Raw genomic sequence first — 6,090 nt, forward strand, 5'->3', positions numbered from 1 at the left:
GACCAAGACGGAGAGATTCGAAGGTTGAGTGACGGACGCCGAGACGCTGGTTTGACGAATTTGAGAGGAAGAGAGAAACATTTTCTAGAAGTTGGTTAAATCTAAGAGGAATCAATGAGTTTTGTGGAGATGCAGATTGGGTTCATCAAAGATGAGAATCATATATATAGGGTTTATATAGGGGCTACAAATCATGAACATTTATGATCAAGCGATTTAAGATGTGGACATGAAGAGTTCACCGGTGAAAAAATAGATTACGAACAGACACATGGCGCAACTCTGTAACTCAGACTTGTTTGAGACAGTGATGAAAAGAACTCAAACTCATGTTAAACGACAACAGTTTACAATATAAGAAAACTATAATTGTTGCAAACTTGAGCTTTTTTTCATATAACGTGATGAATCTCATTTAAAAATGAAACTCATAACGCACTTATAGGCCCGAATCTCAGAGGAAGCCGAAGAAGCAAGAGCTTCCGACCTTTATAAATATATATTAGGTTCGACCAACAATGTACAAAGTATCATTTACCTTAACGGTATAAATGTTAGTGTTTATATCTCAATAACCCGGGTTTGGATCATAGTCTTGACATTTTTTCACACTTTTTAAAGGTGGGATCCACAAAACGCTGATGTGGCGCTCATCTATTATAATATAGATCGTATAAACGTTATATGCAATTGAGTATTGTTTTTATTGGGCTTCAAATAGGTCCAAACGAGCTTGGATCTAGCCTCATACATCACTACTGACATGCCACAAAATCCAAATCCAAAACTCCAATTCATAGCAATTTTAGTTTTAGAACGTTTTTGGTGGCGTTTGTGGCGAATCCTTAGGTTGTGCTTCATATATCTCAGTCGCAAATAATTTTAGCCAATCTTAGTTAAGTAACACATTTTAGAAAATATATTTAGTCACTTTGGTAGCTCGGAATATAATTTTGCCTATATGTTATGCCCATAAATGTAGCTAAGCATGGGTAAAAATACCAGAACCATTACACCAAAAAAAAATACCATAACCAAAAAGCCGAAACCGGAACTCCCGAAACTTTCAAATATCAGTATGATTCCTATATTTATATATTTAAAATAACCAAACTGAACTGAAATCAAACCGAGAACCGAATGAGTACCTGGATATATAATAATTATATATATATAGTGTAACTAAATTTATATATTTATAATCTAGAAAATATTAAAAGTATCCGAAAATATTTGAAAATCTAAGTTATTATAAAGTATCTGAACTATCAAAAACTACCAGGAATATTCTAAGTAATCCAAAATATTTGAGCTGAATCATCCTTAATTATTTAATATTTTATCCAAAAATATCAGAAGTTTGACCCAAATATCCAAACTACCCAAAATAACTGAACTGAACCAAATTAAACCAAATTTTTCTAGTTATTTTCTGGTCTCTAATTTTTCTATCTGAATTCAAACCAAAAATAGGTCAAGTAATAAATGGATCTTTTAACCCCTCAACCAAACTACCCAATATCCAAAATGTGAGTCATCATGGACCAAATGGTACAACACACGAACTTCCAATTTCTTGCTTTCTAACTCAATATTGTTTGCTCAAACATTTTGTTCCATGAGATAGGTATATCAACTCGAAGCAACCATGTAGGCGTTAGGATCCAAGAACATGAATAAAAGAAACTCTGTTATTTTTTCATCTTCAGAATAAATATATAAGAGAAAAAGATACAATGCAGTTAATTAATTTACCCACAAAGAGAGAAAACACTATAGTATAAGCAGAGAAAAGAGCGACTCGACTAAACAACACAAGTTACCGTAAAATAAGTCTTTATCTACCTAAAGGAACGACCTCTTCTTCGTTCTACCAAAAAAAAATCTCGCAAGTGAAGCTTTTTGAGGAACTGTGGTTGGTAGCAACATCTTTTACTCGCATTTAATCGACCGGTAAATGTGGCGGACGAAGAAGAGAGAGGCGCGGAAGCCAACAGTTCCAAGCATGAGGAAGAAACCGTAACAAATGCAAGCCATGTAACCGAAGAAGAAGGATGTTTGCATGAAACAAGACATGTCTGATCTCGCGTAGTAATAGTATAAGCAGTACGCGTAGATGAATAAACCAGTCGATCCACCGCATAGGAATGATCTGCAATATATTAAAAAAAAAGATAAGTTTTATTGCAAACCCATTCGTGAAAATAAGCTTACTAAGACCTTTACCTCCACCACCATTCGTGATCTTCAGCGGCAAGTTGGAAGTAAGTAAGTGCAACGGTTATAAAAGCAGTAACGATCAAGAGGATGATGAATACGATGAAGAGGATGCTGTAAATGGTGTAGATCCGGTGTGTTCAAACACTGGCAAAGATGTAGTACAGCTCGATGTAGATGGCACTGAAAGGAAGAAAACCCGCCATGGCCATCTGAGGTATAGCACTCCTGTACCATGGGAGTTGCGGGATCTCCCTGGGATACTTAGTGGTGCGGACTGGAGCTTGGAACTCTGCTTTGCTGTTTTTACCAGCAATACCGCCTAGTACAAGCAAAGGTGAAGTCACTAGTGTCCATATAAGGACAATCACAACAATGGTTCCGAAGGGAAGAGCAGCGGTTGCGCTGTAGGCGATTGCCACGGTGTTTAGGAAGCAGAATGTGAGGAAGAGCGGGCCACAGAAGAGACCTCCAGTGAGCAACAAGTTTCTCACCTGAGAGAAAACAAATGAGAAGCTTATATTGCTTTCTTTTAATCGATTTGAGGGAAATTGTTTGGTGTTTGCTTACCCAGTTCTTTCCTTCGAGTTGACAGTAGAAAGAGGAGGCTGTGTATCCGGCGATTCCAGACGTGAGAGCGTAGATAACGACCAAAGCTGTGAAGAGCGCTCCTCGGTTGTATGGATAGAACACTCCAACAAGTGAAAGCATGAAGATGAATATAGTACTAATGACATATGAGGAAAGTTACAGTTAGTTACTGGCAATAAAGAAAAGAAGCATATCAAAGAGAATTACAGAGTGAACAGTTGAGTACCGCTACCGAGAGATGCAGCAAAGACAGATTTGTATTTTGGGAACCGGAACACGTCTCCGTGAATGTACTTCCATCCAGTTTCCTCTTGGTCATCAGCAGCTTCCTCGTCTTGAGCATACCTTTAAGGACATGAAAATTAAGGTTATAATCAGAAAAAAAAAAAGATATGTGGGTTGTTGAATTTAGCATTCAAAACTCACTTCATGAAATCATTCTTGAGGACCCGCATCAAGATTGTTGCAAGGAAACCAGTCAGAAGCAGGACAGTGACGCATGAGTTGATAATAGAGAACCAATGAATCTCCAAGTGATGTGGAAGAGAAGAAGACATGGCGTACTTATCCATCCTCTTCTCAAAAGGAGTCTCCGTTTCCTTCCACTTCACAGTATACATAAACTCAGCATCAACTTCCTTATCCTCAGTAACATCCACAAGGGAATGAGGATCCATTCTAGCATTGATCTCAATCACACGGTCTTCATTATACAAAATCTCAAACTGAATATGCTTGTAGAGGAAATACTTGAACTCGCTGGGATCCGATTTGCCATCTTTGTCAACCTTCCCAATGAATCCCCATATAGGCAAATCATCATAGTACATCTGGAAGTAATAGTCTTTCTCAACGGCTCTTCGAAACTGTTCGACCTCTTCTCTGCTAAGCTTCTTTTTGCAGTATGTCTCGGAGTCTTTCTCATCTCTGAAGTTGAGCTTGTATGGAGCACTAACGAGCCTGTCGCCGTTCAAAACCTCACCTAGAGCTTCCTTCTTATCTTTCACACCCTCTGCAAAAACCAAGAATCAATGGATAAGAGTGCATCCATAGAAGGCTAGTGAGAGATACACAGTGCTTTTAGTACCTGGAATACAGAAAGGCAGATCGAAATACCGATACGTCTCACTGCAACCATCATCATCATCATACACAAGTATAATCAGTCATATGACAATCAAATCTACACATTATAGAGCATGAATCGAACTTCAATGTCATGATTGGAATCGATTGCAGCTTCTTATACAGTGATCGCATGCGTAATCAACGATCAGTTTCTCTAATCCAAAGCAATCTCAGATCTAAAGTATACACAAAGATCTATCGATTAACATTACGCATTATAGAGCATGAATCGAATTTCAAGCTCTCGATAATCCATCGCAGCTTCTTTTTACAATCAACGATCAATTTCTCTAATCCAAAGCCTACCGATGCGGAAGTAGTAGAGTAGGTATCGTTTTTACCTGGGATTGTGAAACGGGCCGACCTTGTTGGCGTAGAGCGGAACGGAGTCGCCTTCCTTGTAGCGGTGATCGGAGGCGTCGGGTCTGACATTTCCGGCGCCGGATAAGATGAGAGCTCCGATGAAGAGGAGCAGCGTCGTCGGTATTCTCATGGTGGTTCTGCGAAGGGGACAAACGTGAGATCTGAATTTGATTTTTTTTATTTGTGAGGAACGCAAATGGGAAAGACGACAAATAATAATAATAAAAAAATCCTTATTACTGAATTTTTAATCTAAACTAGATTCTGACCCGTCCACGGGTATATTTTTTATTTTACATCTTTTTAGGTCTTTTCAATTGGTAATTTAAATATAGGTCTAATGTCATAAATCATAATAAATAATATTCTAAATAAAGATAAAAATAAAAGAAATAATAGTTGGACCATACTTTTATCAATGGGTCACACTGGTATTTTAATTGAATAGATTTTAAATTTTATGCGGCATTAATGTCTTAATAGCATAGTTGACTGGTAAGGTAGATAATAACTAGTATTGATCCCATGCGAACATGAAATTATTTTTTCTTACAAAATTTTGAAAAATGTTGAGTTGGATATAATATAAATAGGTAACTATAGTTATAAATAGATAGTTTCACATTATTTTGCAAAACACACAAAAAGATAAACATAATCATTATATAAAATTATATATATCTATATATATATATAGAAAGACTTCAAAAAGTTATCTTAGACAATATACAATCTAGAAAGACTTCATAAAGTTATCTTAGATAAACTATAACATCACCTAACAAATTTCATTGTCTCACTGAACATTATTTATGGCAGTCAAGAGGATGTAGTTGAAAAAATAAAAACTGCAATAATATAAATATGTAGCTGCTGATATATACCTCCCATAATTTTATCACCCATCATCCCATGGCAGCATTGATTATGTCATCTTCGATGCTTCATGCTGATTTTTCTCCTACAAATGTGAAACGTACATAAACCAATTGTATTTTTGAATATTTTAAAGACTAAAACTATAGAAAAAGTACCAAATTGCTCACCATCTAATGTTGAGGATGTTTTCAATCTACCTATCGGTGTAAAACCTATTGCACAGTAAGAAAACAGCTTAACAATATGATTCTTTTCTACTGAAATAATAGAAACTCGTTTACCTTTTATCAAAATATATTCTTCTTCATTTGTTTTTTTTTTTCCTCTATAGATTGATATTGTGCTTTAGGAGATGTCTAGTTGTGGTGACAAAAAAAGAAGAAGGAGATTTCTAGTTGCAGGAAAACATGGAACGGATTTCTCATAATTTGCCATCATTATAATAACAATGAATCACTTACTTCTTCCTTTTAAAATGTGATGCTCCTGGTTTTGATAATTCAATCACAAATTAAAAACTTTTTGGTAATAGATAAAACGTACGCCAGTACACTTACAGATTATATAGGAGAGATGAAGAAAATAGTTTGATAAAAAAGTAACTAACGTGGTATTAAAATTCAGAGAAAAATAAGGAATTTTTTAGGTAGTTGAGGATTGCATAAAAATAGGAGATGGCGAAACAAAATTCAATTTGTCTTTTTTTATTTTTTTTTTTGTAAAAATTTGCCAAATGTCAAAACCTGATTTGTCGAGATGATTTGCGCTTTAGTATATAAGAGATTTTTTCTTACAAATATTTTGAAAAATGTTAAGTTGGATATATAATATAAATGGGTAACTATAGTTATAAATGGATAGTTTCACATTATTTTGCAGAACACACAAAAAGATAAACATAACCATTATATA

The 6,090-nt window shown here is 35.5% G+C and overlaps 1 pseudogene; it reads right to left on the minus strand.

Annotated features, from left to right (window-relative positions):
• Nucleotides 1–1,677: 1,677 nt before the first annotated feature.
• On the minus strand, nt 1,678–4,500 carry LOC106313279 (annotated as a pseudogene).
• Between the last annotated feature and the right edge of the window lie 1,590 nt (nt 4,501–6,090).

This window comes from Brassica oleracea, chromosome C9 (genome assembly GCF_000695525.1).
Source record: "Brassica oleracea var. oleracea cultivar TO1000 chromosome C9, BOL, whole genome shotgun sequence".
Classification (NCBI taxonomy): Eukaryota; Viridiplantae; Streptophyta; class Magnoliopsida; order Brassicales; family Brassicaceae; genus Brassica; species Brassica oleracea.